Source organism: Procambarus clarkii, chromosome 21 (genome assembly GCF_040958095.1).
Source record: "Procambarus clarkii isolate CNS0578487 chromosome 21, FALCON_Pclarkii_2.0, whole genome shotgun sequence".
Classification (NCBI taxonomy): domain Eukaryota; kingdom Metazoa; phylum Arthropoda; class Malacostraca; order Decapoda; family Cambaridae; genus Procambarus; species Procambarus clarkii.
This window is the reverse complement of record NC_091170.1, coordinates 4241434-4257339: the sequence shown is the minus strand read 5'-3', so window position 1 is coordinate 4257339 and position 15906 is coordinate 4241434.

Here is a 15906-nt window from a genome sequence, read left to right as displayed (position 1 = left end):
AATGACCACAACACTACCAACAAAAAGTAATGACCACATCACAACCAACAGTCAGTAATTACCTCTACACTACCAACTGTCAGTAATGACCTTAACACAAACAACAGTCTGAAATGACCACTACACTACCAACAGTCAGTAAAGACCTCAACATTACCAACAGTCAGCAATGTCCACAACACTTACAATAGTCAGTAATGACCAATGCACTTCCAACAGTCAGTAATGACCACAACACAACCAACAGTCAGTAATGATCATTACACTACAAACAGACAGTAATGACCACAACACTACCAAAAGTCAGTAATGACAACACTAGCAACAGTCAGTAATGAACACAACCAACTGTCAGTAATGACCATACAGAACCATCAGTCAGTAATGACCACAACATTACTAACAGACAGTAATGACCACAACACTACTAACAGTCAGTAATGACCACTACACTACCTGCTGTCAACAGTAAGTAATGACAACAACACTACCAACAGTCAGTAATGATCACTACACTACCAAGAGACCGTAATGACCGTAACGCAACCAACAGTCAGTAATGAACACAACAATACCAAGAGTCACTAATGATCACAGCACTACCAACAATCAGTAATGACCACAACACTACCAACAGTCAGTAATGACCACAACACTACCAACAGTCAGTAATGACATTAACACTACCAACCGTCAGTAATGACCACAACACTACCAACAGTTAGTAATGACAACAACACTACCAACAGTCAGTAATGACCAAAACACTACTAACAGTCAGCAATGATCAAACACAACCAACAGTCAGTAATGACCATACCACAACCAACAGTCATTAATGACCACAACACTACCAACAGTCAGTAATGACCACTACACTACCAACAGTCACTAATGATCACAACACTACCAACAATCAGTAATGACCACAACACTACCAACAATCAGTAATGATCACAACACTAACAACAGTCAGTAATGACCACAACACTACCAACAGTCAGTAATGACCACAACACTACCAACAGTCAGTAATGACCACACCACTACCAACTGACAGTAATGACCACAACACAACTAATATTCAGTAATGACCACAACACTACCAACAGTCAGTAATGACCACAACACTACCAACAGTCAGTAATGACCACAACACTACCAACAGTCAGTAATGACCACTACACTACCAACAGTCAGTAATGACCACAACACTACCAACAGTCAGTAATGACTACAACACTACCAACAGTCAGTAATGACCACAACACTACCAACAGTCAGTAATGACCTCAACACTACCAACAGTCAGTAATGACAACAACACTACCAACAGTCAGTAATGACAACAACACTACCAACAATCAGTAATGACCACAACACTACCAACAGTCAGTAATGACAACAACACTACCAACAGTCAGTAATGACAACAACACTACCAACAGTCAGTAATGACCACAACACTACCAACAGTCAGTAATGACCACAACACTACCAACAGTCAGTAATGACCACAACACTACCAACAGTCAGTAATGACCACTACACTACCAACAGTCAGTAATGACCTCAACACTACCAACAGTCAGTAATGACAACAACACTACCAACAATCAGTAATGACCACAACACTACCAACAGTCAGTAATGACAACAACACTACCAACAATCAGTAATGACCACAACACTACCAACAGTCAGTAATGACCACAACACTACCAACAGTCAGTAATGACCTCAACACTACCAACAGTCAGTAATGACAACAACACTACCAACAGTCAGTAATGACCTCAACACTACCAACAGTCAGTAATGACAACAACACTACCAACAATCAGTAATGACCACAACACTACCAACAGTCAGTAATTTGTTATTTATTATATATATTACTATATTTATTACATATTATTTAGCCACCTTTAAAAAATTGACTCCTTTACTTGAGCAAAATCTGTTACTGTTTGATCAAGTGTGCACTTTGAGCTTCAATTATTTTTCCTTAGTGCTATAGCAAGTAAACGTATGCTCACTCCATTATCTCATCATCTTAATGGCATAACTAATTAGAACTAACTACACAAGCTATAATCTTATCACTATTTACAGGTAACTGTTTTTCCACCCCTCTTATCTTATTGTGATGTGTAGTCACCGCAATCGATTTGAGAATAGCAAGAGCATAGATGGGGGACACATCTCCCGCCAACACATCACAAGGAGAAGTGTGGTCACAATGCGACCCAAACGTCTTAAGGTTAGAGCAACTCCACTTGACGGTCATGCTATCGGGAGAAGCAATATTTAAAAGTTCCTGATGGACGTTACTGGCCTCAAACCCGCCCTTCTCCTGCTCGTGCTCTTCTTTTCATGTGAAGAGGAGCTAGAAAAACTCCTGACTAACGATGCTATTCTTCGTAAAGAGCACCACCTACATCCTCACTTCCCACGTCAGTTCCTGGCCGGAAGAACTGTTTTTACCAGCAGGACCAGCCAGTGGATCGCCAGAGCGATCCAGAGCGACCTCAACATCATATCATGGACAATATTGAGGACGAAAATCCAAACCTGGCTGTATTCAATCTAGAGTTCTGCAACACCGACAAAACATCAATGAAGATTACGTGTTTGATTGTGTTTGTTGTTGTCGCGTGTCCAAATAACACAGAGAGATCCATTTCGGCATGTGGAGACCTGTACACATTAAACACTTCAAGTTTGTCGTGTCTTAGCTCAATGGTTACTCCCATTACCTCTGTCCCTGCTCCACAATTGGGTGGGCTGGTTATGGACTTGGAGATCAGGTCACATTGTACATAGATTGCATATCCCCTGGATATTGATCCATGGAAGGAAGAAGCCTCGATAGCCTGAGATTTTAGGTTCTAATCCGGCTCGAAGCAGGCTCTCCTGTAGTATCAGGATATCTATGCCCTTGGTTGCTGCTATGCATTGTAAGTGTTGCAATTTAGTGTGCAGTCCTTGCGCATTCCATTGCAGGATCTTTAGACCTCTAGGTTCTTGGAATTTGCTGATAATTCCGTGGTATCCATGGAGTCTGATGAACACGCCATGGAAGTTGCAATTGGTGTATAGGTTCTTAGTGGACTTGAAATTGACTAATCAATGTCGCTTTCCGACGAGCTGGACTCTATCTGTTTTTTATGGGGGTGTCTCCTGCCCTGCTGTCTTGACGGTGTGGATATTACATCTTCGAATTTCTTGAGCTTGTGCTCAATTGTCTTCCGAGTCTCTGTGGTTTGCTTGATTCCATGTGATGACACCAGACTTTCGATCAACTCAGTGACCAAAGTTTTGAGCATTGGCCAGAGAGCGTCCAGTTCAGTGGGAGCACTATTTGATGCTGTGCAGGTTTGGGGCCTAGTAGCTTTTAGACCCTTCTCGGTGGTAACTTTGACACTGGAATTGCTACTCCTATTGGCCCCAGTGTGCTTGCTGGATGAAATGGGAGGCCGACTGCTTTGAACATGATTCTTGTGTCCTCCATCTTTCTTTTTGTCCTGTACAGAGGTCTTCTCACCCTTCACCATGGTCGATGGTGAAGGGCCGTGTGCCCCCTCTTCCTGAGTGGGTAGACCCCACGCGGTTTTAGTGGGCACAGGAGCTGGTATTCGTTTTATTGGGGGTTTCGGCTCTGCTGTAGGCGTGGTGGGGTTCGTTTGAAGCCTTTTGAGCCTTTCAGGTTCCAGGCATGATGTGCCTTGGAACAATTTGGGCATTTTGCCTGAACAGGGTGGTTTGCCTTGAGTTTATCAATACATGTTTTTGTGTCATGGGGCTGGCTGCAGACTCCGCACCTCACTGGGCGTTGGCAGCCATCTTTGTGATGCCCAAATCTCTGACATCTGAAGCATCTTAGGGGTTCTGGGGTGTAAGGCCTGTGTTGGAACACGCCCCAGATTCCAAGGTCAAGTTTCTCCGGGATCCATCCTCTTACTGTGAGAATGAGGAGGAGATTGATTGATTGATGAAGATTAAGCCACCCAAAAGGTGGCACGGGCATGAATAGCCCGTAAGTGGTGGCCCTTTTGAGCCATTACCAGTATCAAGAGCTGATACTGGAGATCTGTGGAGGTGCGATTGCACCCTGCATGACGGGAGATGTCTCCCTTGTGAATGTGTTTAAGATGAAGATGAAGCCACCCAAAAGGTGGCACGGGCATGAATAGCTCGTAAGTGGTGGCCCTTTTGAGGCATCACCAGTGTCAATAAAATGAAGAGGATTGATGATTGATAAAGATTAAGCAACCCAAGAGGTGGCACGGGCATGAATAGCCCGTAAGTGGTACAATTTTTTTCTTCTCAGTATTCTGAGGTTGTATTTAACCATAAAGCTGTTATCGCGGGGGAGGATACTGCTTCACAGTCTTTATGAGGGTGTCCAGCTGCTGGACACCTTTGTTAACCAGGAGAGTGGCTGTGTTGATGGCTTCAGGGTGGCCACTGCATGATTCAGGAACTCTTAAAGCTCTTCTAAGGTCATTGGTTGCTTTACATTCCAGAAGATTGTTGAAGAGGAGATTGATTGACGAAGATTAAGCCACCCAAAAGGTGGCACGGGCATGAATAGCCCGTAAGTGGTGGCCCTTTTAAGCCATTACCAGTATCAAGAGCTGATACTGGAGATCTGTGGAGGTGCGAATGCACCCTGCATGACGGGAGATGTCTCCTTTGTGAATGTGTTAAGATGAAGATGAAGCCACCCAAAAAGTGGCACGGGCATGAATAGCCCGTAAGTGGTGGCCCTTTTGAGCCATCACCAGTATCAATAAATGATACTGGAGATCTGTGGAGGTGCGACTGCACCCTACGTGACGGGAGATGTCTCCCGTGTGAAGAGGAGATGATGATGATGAAGATTAAGCCACCCAAAAGGTGGCACGGGCATGAATAGCCCGTAAGTGGTGGCCATTTTAAGCCATTACCAGTATCAAAAGCTGATACTGGAGACCTGTGGAGGTGCGAATGCACCCTGCATGACGGGAGATGTCTCCCTTGTGAATGTGTTTAAGATGAAGATGAAGCCACCCAAAAGGTGGCACGGGCATGAATAGCTCGTAAGTGGTGGCCCTTTTGAGCCATCACCAGTATCAATAGATGATACTGGAGATCTGTGGAGGTGCGACTGCACCCAGCGTGACGGGAGATGTCTCCCGGACCAAATGGTGGTGTGTGGTGATGAGGAAGATTGATTGATTAAGATTAAGCCACCCAAAAGGTGGCACGGGCATGAATAGCCCGTAAGTGGTGGCCCTTTTGAGCCATTACCAGTATCAAGAGCTGATACTGGAGATCTGTGGAGGTGCGACTGCACCCTGCGTGACGGGAGATGTCTCCCGGACCAAGTGGTGACCAGATGGGTGAAGAGGAGATGATGATGATGAAGATTAAGCCACCCAAGAGGTGGCACGGGCATGAATAGCCTGTAAGTGGTGGCCCTTTTGAGCCATTACCAGTATCAAGAGCTGATACTGGAGATCTGTGGAGGTGCGACTGCACCCTGCGTGACGGGAGATGTCTCCCTTGTGAATGTGTCAATGATGAGAGAGAGAGAGAAGATTAAGCCACCCAAAAAGGTGGCTTGGGCATGAATAGCCCATAAGTGGTGGCCCTTTTGAGCCATTTCCAGTATCAATAGATGATACTGGAGATCTGTGGAGGTGCGACTGCACCCTGCGTGACGGGAGATGTCTCCCGTGTGTGCTCAGTGATGATGATTATGATGAAGATTAAACCACCCAAAAGGTGGCACGGGCATGAATAGCCCGTAAGTGGTGGCCCTTTAGAGCCATTACCAGTATCAATAGCTGATACTGGAGATCTGTGGAGGTGCGACTGCACCCTGCGTGACGGGAGATGTCTCCCGTGTGAGATGCAAAGTGCTGATGATTGATTGATGAAGATTAAGCCACCCAAAAGGTGGCACGGGCATGAATAGCCCGTAAGTGTTGGCCCTTTTAAGCCATTACCAGTATCAAGAGCTGATACTGGAGATCTGTGGAGGTGCGAATGCACCCTGCATGATGGGAGATGTCTCCCGGTGGTGGTGATGAGGAAGAGAGAGAGAGAGAGAGAGAAAATTAAGCCACCCAAAAGGTGGCTTGGGCATGAATAGCCCATAAGTGGTGGCCCTTTTGAGCCATTTCCAGTATCAATAGATGATACTGGAGATCTGTGAAGGTGCGACTGCACCCTGCGTGACGGGAGATGTCTCCCGTCTGTGAAGAGGAGATTGATTGATTGATGAAGATTAAGCCACCCAAAAGGTGGCACGGGCATGAATAGCCCGTAAGTGGTTTTAAGCCATTCCCAGTATCAAGAGCTGATACTGGAGATCTGTGGAGGTGCGAATACACCCTGCATGATGGGAGATGTCTCCCTTGTGAATGTGTTAAGATGAAGATGAAGCCACCCAATAGGTGGCACGGGCATGAATTGGTAAGTGGTGGCCCTTTTGAGCCATCACCAGTATCAATAGATGATACTGGAGATCTGTGGAGGTGCGACTGCACCCAGCGTGACGGGAGATGTCTCCCGTGTTTTAAACAGATGAAGAAGATGAAGATGAAGCCACCCAAAAGATGGCACGGGCATGAATAGCTCGTAAGTGGTGGCTCTTTCGAGCCATCACCAGTATCAAGAGCTGATACTGGAGATCTGTGGAGGTGCAAGTGCACTCTGCGTGACGGGAGATGTCTCCCATGAATGTGTCCAAGATGACGATTAAACCATCGAAAAGGTGGCACGGGCATGAATAGCCCGCAAGTGGTGGCCCCTTTGAGATATTACCAGTATCAAGAGCTGACACTGGAGATCTGTGGAGGTGCAACTGCACCCTGCGTGACGGGAGATGTCTCCCAGACCAAGTGTGTGGTGGTGAAGAGGAGGTAGAGACAGGCAATAAATAGGCAAGAGAAAGCTGAGGAGGAAAGTAAGGTGTAGGGGATAGTAGTAATAATGAGAACTGCAGAAGGCCTATTGGCCCATACGAGGCAGCTCCAATTATAACCACCGAATGAGAAGGAGATAGTAATAGGAATAAGAAGAGGATAGCAAGGGAGCGTAGGAGAAGACAATGAACAGAAAAAGGGGAGAAGAGAGAAAGAAAAGGAAAGAGAAAGAAAGATAAGTGGAAGGGGTAAGCATATGTTAAGTCACGTTTGTTAGAAAGATTAGAGCATTTGAGTATATACTGTGAAAGGGAAGAGTCCACAGCAACAAAGCCAGGACTCAAGTTCATGTTGGGTACATTGTGTATCAGAGCCGATTCAACAAGACGGCGTCTGTTTAGAGTAGAGGAAGGAAAGATTATTTTGGAGGAAGACCAATCAATGGGATGATTAGAATCCCTCACATGGCAGAAGAGAGCATTGTTAGTGTCTGCAGACTTAACACTTCTCTTGTGTTCTTTAAGTCTGTCATTCAGTGTACGGCCAGTTTCGCCAAAGTATTGGAGAGGACAAGATGAACAGGAAATAGAGTAGATACCAGCAGCATTAGAAGCAGGAGGAGCAGTGTGAACTAGATTGCTACGAAGTGTGTTATTTTGTCGAAAGATGAGTTTAATGTCAAGAGGACGAAAGGTATTGGTAAAAGTTTTGAGTTCAGATATGAAGGGAAGGCATAGTACAGTGCTACTAGTGTTGGAAGCAGGTTTAGGATAAAAGAAATTTCGTTTAGCTTGAGAGTAGACACAGTTGATGAAATGCAAAGGATAACCAAGGCGAGAGAATGATTTGTAGATAAAGGCAATTTCAGAATCAAGAAACTGAGGGTCGCTGATCCTTAGAGCGCGGAGGAAGAGAGAGACGAGGACACTTTTCTTAACAGAAGGAGGATGGTAGGAAAAGAAGTGAATGTACATGCCACTATGCATGGGTTTACGATAGACCGAGAAAGAAAACCCAGACACAGAGCTGTGAACATGAACATCAAGAAAAGGAAGGAGGGAATTAGATTGCCACTCAACTTTGAAATGGATAGAAGGAGCCAGATTGTTAAGAGAGGCGAGGAAAGGCTGGAAAAGATTAAGGTCATAAGACCATAAAGCAAAAATGTCATCAACATAGCGAAGCCAGAGAGAGGGACGAGTATCAATAGAAGTAAGAAGAACAGTTTCGAAGTATTCCATGTAGAAATTAGCAAGAACAGGGGAGAGAGGGGAACCCATAGCGACACCGAAAGTTTGAGTGTAATATTTCCCGTTGAAAGAGAAAGAGTTAGAGTCAACACAGAGTCTAATGAGATCGAGGAAAACGTCAGTGGGAAGCGGGAGAGGAAGGAGGCCCTCTGACGCCTTCTGTCTGAGGAAAGAGAGAACGTCATCGAGCGGAACATTAGTGAACAGAGAGTAGGGTATTATCTTCACGAAAGGAATGCTCAGGTGAGATCTCAAGGTTGTATGTCAGGTGTGAGAATTTTTGAACTCGGCACACCTTAAGAGGAGTGTTGAGTCCCACCCTGTTTAATATACTAGAGAATAAGATACCATCTGAGACGGTAATCCCGATCATATATGCCGATGATATTTTGTTTCAGGGCAAAGATATTTCAAAGGTTCAAACTGTGTTGGAAAATTTCGGAAACCTGTGTCACCATATGGGACTGGTGGTTAATGAAGACAAAACTAAGTTTGAATGTAAAACTCGGAGGCCCGTTATATTGAATATAAACGGTAAAAATAAAAGTAAAAATATATAATTATTTAGGCATATATGTTGGATCAGCCCATGAGAGTTTGAAAGCTGAGATGAACAGACTGTTGGGTCAATGTCGGAAGAGATTACAACCTTTGAAGGCCTTGGCATGCTGTGGAAAGGGAATGGGAATCCCTGTGATATGAATGATATACCTGAGAACTTTAGATACCTAATTGATTATGCTGCAACTGTCATTTCTTGTTTTGTTAAAGGTAAGAGGGGGCAAGTTTAAGAAGGTACAAAATGAAGCCATGAGAATTGTCTAAGGATGCCCAAGAAATGCTATGATTGAGTTAATGAAGATGGAGTTGAATCTGAAGAGTATTGGGGATAGAATTTCCGGGATAAATGTAGCCGCTGCCATTAGATTAATGAGAGGTGGGGGAGCTAATGAATTAATACTCTCAGTTCAAAAGGTGGGAAGTAATGAACAATGTATGATAAAGAAGAGAGCATATATGAGTACCTTATCCTCTAATGTTATAAAGTATGGTGTTATTACAGAATGTATTGCTGTGCCTAAGAGACAAGTCACACCACCATGGGAGGATTGTAATGTAGACGTAGTAATTCTTCCCTTGCAAAAGAAAAAAGTGTGTTTGATATAAAAGAGCTGAGAGCAACATATGATTGTATAATTAGAAAATTACCCACAGAAAACACTCTACGTGTATATTGTGATGGGTCAGTAGCGAGAGATGGGAAGGCAGGATGTGGAGTCGTGATCAGGGAGTACACTGACATCGGCACTGGAGATAAGATACTGATTGATTGATAAAGATTAAGCCACCCAAGAGGTGACACGGGCATGAATAGCCCGTAAGTGGTGGCCCTTTTGAGCCATTACCAGTATCAATAGCTGATACTGGAGATCTGTGGAGGTGCGACTGCACCCTGCGTGACGGGAGATGTCTCCCCCGTGATACGATACTGATTGATTGATGAAGATTAAGCCACCCAAAAGGTGGCACGGGCATGAATAGCCCGTAAGTGGTGGCCCTTTTAAGCCATTACCAGTATCAAGAGCTGATTCTGGAGATCTGTGGAGGTGCGAATGCACCCTGCATGACGGGAGATGTCTCCCTTATGAATGTGTTAAGATGAAGATGAAGCAACCCAAAAGGTGGCACGGGCATAAATAGCCCGTAAGTGGTGGCCATTTTAAGCCATTACCAGTATCAGGAGCTGATACTGAAGATCTGTGGAGGTGCGAATGCACCCTGCATGACGGGAGATGTCTCCCTTATGAATGTGTTAAGATGAAGATGAAGCCACCCAAAAGGTGGCATGGGCATGAAAAGCTCGTAAGTGGTGGCCCTTTTGAGCCATCACCAGTATCAATAGATGATACTGGAGATCTGTGGAGGTGCGACTGCACCCTGCGTGACGGGAGATGTCTCCCGGACCAAATGGTGACCAGATGGTGCTGAAGAATCGATTGATTGATTGATGAAGATTAAGCCACCCAAGAGGTGGCACGGGCATGAATAGCCCGTAAGTGGTGGCCCTTTCGAGCCATTACCAGTATCAAAAGATGATACTGGAGATCTGTGGAGGCGCAACTGCACCCTGCGTGACGGGAGATGTCTCCCGGACCAAGTGTGGTATGAACGGATACAATACTGTTATTGGACGCAACTTAACTGACAATGTCTCTTCAACGCAGGCTGAACTCCAAGGTTTACAGTCTCCGTGGTGTAGTGGTAAGACACTCGCCTGGCGTTCCGCGAGCGCTATGTCATGGGTTCGTATCCTGGCCGGGGAGGATTTACTGGGCGCAATTCCTTAACTGTAGCCTCTGTTTAACGCAACAGTAAAATGTGTACTTGGATGAAAAAACGATTCTTCGCGGCGGGGATCGTATTCCAGGGACCTGCCCGAAACGCTACGCGTACTAGTGGCTGTACAAGAATGTAACAACTCTTGTATATATCACAAAAAAAAAAGTGTATTAGCAGGATTACAGGAAGTAATCAAATGTGGTAAAATTGCCCGCTTCTTGATTGACAGTAGAGGAGCGTTAGTCTTTAAATAGCAGACGCCCAGTATACCAGAATATTGTGATAGAGTGTAGAGATAATGTTAAGAAATGAGAAAAAACTTGGTATAAAATAAGATTTATGTGGATCCCTTCACATGTGGAAATATTGTTGAATGAGGTAGTTGATGAGACAGCGAAGAGAGTCACGGAAAAAACTCTTGTTGATGTTGTATGGCAGATAACATTGAAACAAATAAAAACAAGAATCAAGATGATCCAAGAGGGTGAAGAAATGATAAAGAGAATGACAACGGTGGACAATAGTAATACACCTAAGAATTATTCAATAATAAATACAAATTCGTCTTTCACCTAAGGAAAAGGTGAAAGTCTACTTGGAAGGCTTCAATTTACATGAGATTAAGATTACGATACATATACAAATATATTTGGCAATACGGTGTTGATGTCAGTGAAAAAGGTAAGGAGTGTAAATTATGTAGTATGCCGCACGCCCACACCTTAGATCACTATGTATTAGAGTGTCAACTTATTGATAACTATGAAATGATGAAATAAGTAGTGTACCACATCAAATTATTTGGATGTGTGATAATGGTATGATAGACAGAAATCTTAGTTGCTACAAGAATTTTGCCCCAAGAGTCTAACACTTATATGCTGTGCTTACTATATTAACCTACAATGTTACATGGAATTCTTGTATTGTGATTTGCGTATTTGTACTCATTGAATTTGAGCTTCCCTTGAGGGACTAGAAGTAGAGGGGGGGGTAGAAATAGCCTAAACTACTCTATCCCTTTGAGATGTGTTTTCTTGTCTCAATAAACATATTTCTTGTCTCAGTATATATATATATATATATATATATATATATATATATATATATATATATATATATATATATATATATATATATATATATATATATATATATATGTATATATATATATATATATATATATATATATATATATATATACATATATATATATATATATATATATATATACATATATATATATATATATATATATATATATATATATATATATATATATATATATGTATATATATATATATATATATATATACTGAAGATGATGATAGAAACAGCTTGAACTACTCTATCCTTTTCAGATGTACAATATTATCTCAATAGAAGTACTTGAACTAGCAGCCTCTTACTCCGCAACCGACCAATCACACCTCACTTATTCCCACTTGGCTGTGCCAACCATAAATACGCCTCACTCGCCGTGTTTGACACATTCTTACTCCATCTCCTGTAGCTCCATGTTACAATATAGTACCAGGAAAATGTCGACTGTACTATTTGTTCTTTGGTTCATGTGTCTGAACTTTGTGTCTGGATATTATTATGATGTGACGACCTGCAAACAACCCGGAGCCTACGTTCCTGTTACCAAGACCGTTGTCGCCAACGTTTCTCAAAATGCCATAGAAAATTTCCACGCTGAAAAAATCTTCGATGTTATGATAATTGGGACCCCAATTGTTCAACTTCCAGTCTCCTCTATCATACTGGAAGTGACCCAGAACGCTGACACGCAGTTCTTGGATGATCTTGATGAATTCTCTCTGCCTGTCTTTGAATATGTGGATGAGATTTTTTATGCTACTAGCGTTGTGATTAGCACAACTGAAGGCCCAAGCAATTATATTCGTACCATTGACTCCATCGTCACACAAACAGTAGCTAATCATGAAAAAACTCTTCTCATAACAGAACTGGATTATTTCACCGTTGGTTCAACAGTATCAACGGAGCCCACCAAGGTGACAGTCAGCCCTCTGGAGACGAACACTGCGAAGGTAGACGACAATAATGCCCTCTTCGAGCTCACAGAATACTTAACTGTCACCTCATGTTATAAGGCTCAAACTTCCTATGTGCATTAACTTTATTTAGTAAGATTATTAGTGTAGTTTAGTGGGTCAAAGCCCTGTTTGGACTCGCATTAAAACATCAATGTCAATTTTTGTCCCAATTAAAGACTAATATGTAAATTATCTACGAACGTAATAAAAAAATACTATTATTTTTATCTCATTATTTGCCTTTCTAAAGAATATAAACTTTTCCCCAAATTATTTATTGTGGCACACAGATCACACTAACGTGATGCATCAAATGAACAAATCCACAAGGGCCGTGACGAGGATTCAAACCTGCGTCCGGGAGCATCCCAGACACTGCCTTAATCGACTGAGCTACGACAGGGTTAAAAGGGTTGAAACCGAAGTTCTACTGAACTGACTGGATCCCGTAGCCTCTCCGAGGCACAAACCAGGCTTCTACACAACCCCCCCCCCTGCACCCGAGCTATGTCAATAGGCCGTTCTCCCTCTTCGCCCTTACATCATCACACTAACGTGATGCATCAAATGAAAAAATTCCACAAGGGCCGTGACGAGGATTCAAACCTGCGTCCGGGAACATCCCAGACACTGCCTTAATCGACTGATCTACAACAGGGTTATCAAGGTTCTAAGTTTCAATACCTGTTCTTTCACTGTTGTTTTCCTTCTGTGTGACTGTGGAGTAGCTTTGGTTCGGTCTTGGCTTTGTTTGCTGTATCATTTTCAAAACTTTTCTCTGCTTCTCTTCTCACCCTGATGTACTCATTCCTGGTTGTCTGGTATCTCTCTGCTTTCTGGTGTTCTGATATTCCGGAAGTTCCTCTACGCCCTTTTGTTCAGTTTCTTCGCTTCCATACATGCCCTATTATACCATGGATTCTTCTGTTGCTTCTCGGATTTTTCCCTTTGGGCCGGGATGAACCTGTTTACTGCCTCCTGACACTTTTGGGCAACATAGTACATCATACCCTGTACCCATGTACCCTGTGTGTGTGTGTGTGTGATTTGAACACATTAGTTATCTTTCATGTTATGTTTACATGAATGGGGAGCATATATTATTATTATTATTATGGTCTTAATGTAATCGCTTACATCGTTGAGACGGTGTTGAGATTAACCGCAGGAGAAAAGCCCGTGTGACCCGCCCTAGTATTTACGCTCATTTATTTATTTATAGATTAATATTTTTTTTCTTTTTCTTAGGAGTTGGAGATCATATACGGTGTTTTTATTGCGGTGGAGAACTTGTTAACTTCGAACCTTCGGACAACCCCTGGACACTCCATGCCCGATATTATCCGCAGTGCATCTACTTAAATCTAATGAAAGATCGAGCTTTCATTAAAAGTGCACTCCCTTTCTCCCCTCCTTGGGTAACAAAACAAGTAGATGAAACATTGATTATCACCCTCCTGCAAGGACTTAGTTATTTCAAAGGACTGGCTATTACGTTGAGATTCCCATACAACACTTTGTGAGCCGCTCTAATCGAATATCTGAAGATCACAAAGGACATATTACCACTCCTTGGTGAAACTAACTGTGATGAGGTGCTGATGTGGTTTTTAGATCGGGTGGATGAAGGCGACAGCTCCCTCACAGATGAGGTAGCTGAGCCTCACTATAGAACTATTGTCCCAGGGTGTTATCTACCCCCACCCAGTTCCCACAGTAGCGGAGGTAGGTGAGTGTGTAGGTGTTGTTGCAGAAGAGATGCAGATGCTAGGTATAGGTAGGTTTTATTGCAAAGTGTGTTACACCCAAGAAATAAACACTGTTATTATTCCCTGTAGGCATATGGTAATATGTTCGGATTGCATAACAAGATGTGACAAATGTCCTGTATGTCGAGGAGATGTGGTACATCTACTTCTCCCTATTATCTCCTAATAAACAAATCTGAAGTTGAATCTTTTATAATATCCTTATTATTATTATTATTATTATCGGCTGAGGGTGATGGGGGTGTGTGGTAGTGGTAAGGAGGCACCTCCATCCACTTGAATGGGTGTATATAACTTGCCTTGACCTGGTAGAGGCCACCACTTCATCCTTCCCACATGACCTCACGACCCTCTGCTGCCGGTATTGGTGTCCCTCCCACTGTTGGTGACGGGAGCTTAGGTCAAGCCCTGGCAATAATTCGTGGTATGTTCCCCTAAGCTGAGCTAAATCAGGCTAAGATGGTTGTTGTTGATGTAATAATAACAAATAATAACAGTAATAATATTAATGGGGAAGATGGTACTAACAGAGTAAATGTTAGGCTAGTAATATAAACTTTTTTTTTAGATTTCCTGGAGAATGGTAGCAGCCGATTCACACCCTCCCCCAGGGAAAATATTTTCATCTTCTTGGGGAATAGTCTGTGACGATAATCTCTTTCTAGAGAGATTGAGCCTGCTCTTCCCTACTTGAAGTTACGTCCCAAGACACAAGTATAAGATGCTACATTCAAGATACGTCACCAGTAGCACAAAACGTTTTGACAAGGGGGCAAAACGTATCCAAGATCCCCCCACTCCACACATCCTCCTCACGCCGGCTTGTCATCAAACCAGCTAACTATCCTTCACCAGCTTGCTTGCCTGTGATTGGTGACTCGCCAGCCGCGCACCTGCACACAGCACCTCAGCGCCCTCTACACGAATCGACGTCTGAGCCTGACCAGCAATCCACTTCAGAATATTCCTTGTGCTCTTAAGGTTGACACCTCTCTCTGGCATAGTCGCTCATTAGTTCGTATTCGAAGGGAGGTTTCAGCCATAGCCGATATTCTCAGCACCATTTTAACATTGTATTTTGTATTTCACATTGTCTTTGAATTTTCTTTATTATTTAACTGTAATTTAACTTCCCGAGATTTGTCTTTATTTTCATTTATGTTTAAAGTAAATATATTAAAGTTTCATTGTTCATATTTTGTGTTTTACGTGTTCCTCCCTCTAACTTACCACAGACAACAGGCAAGCAGTCTATAATTTTGTTTAAAGTGTGACCAGGCTTTGACACCTGCCATTGGAGGACTTCCGAACATCAACACTCCAACACTTTCCCGTCACAACTCGCATACACACAAACACCAGGGAGGTGATAACCTCTCCCCCCCCCCCCCCACTCCAGACGAACATGGTGTTAGCAGTCCCTCCGATGCTTGTGCTGCTGGTGGCACTCCTGCTGCTGCTGGTGGCACTGCTGTTGCTGGTGGTGCTGCTGCTGCTGGTGACACTGCCACCGCAAGTGGATGTCTCCCTACACTCGCCGCTTCTGCTGCTGATGTAGATCATGTTG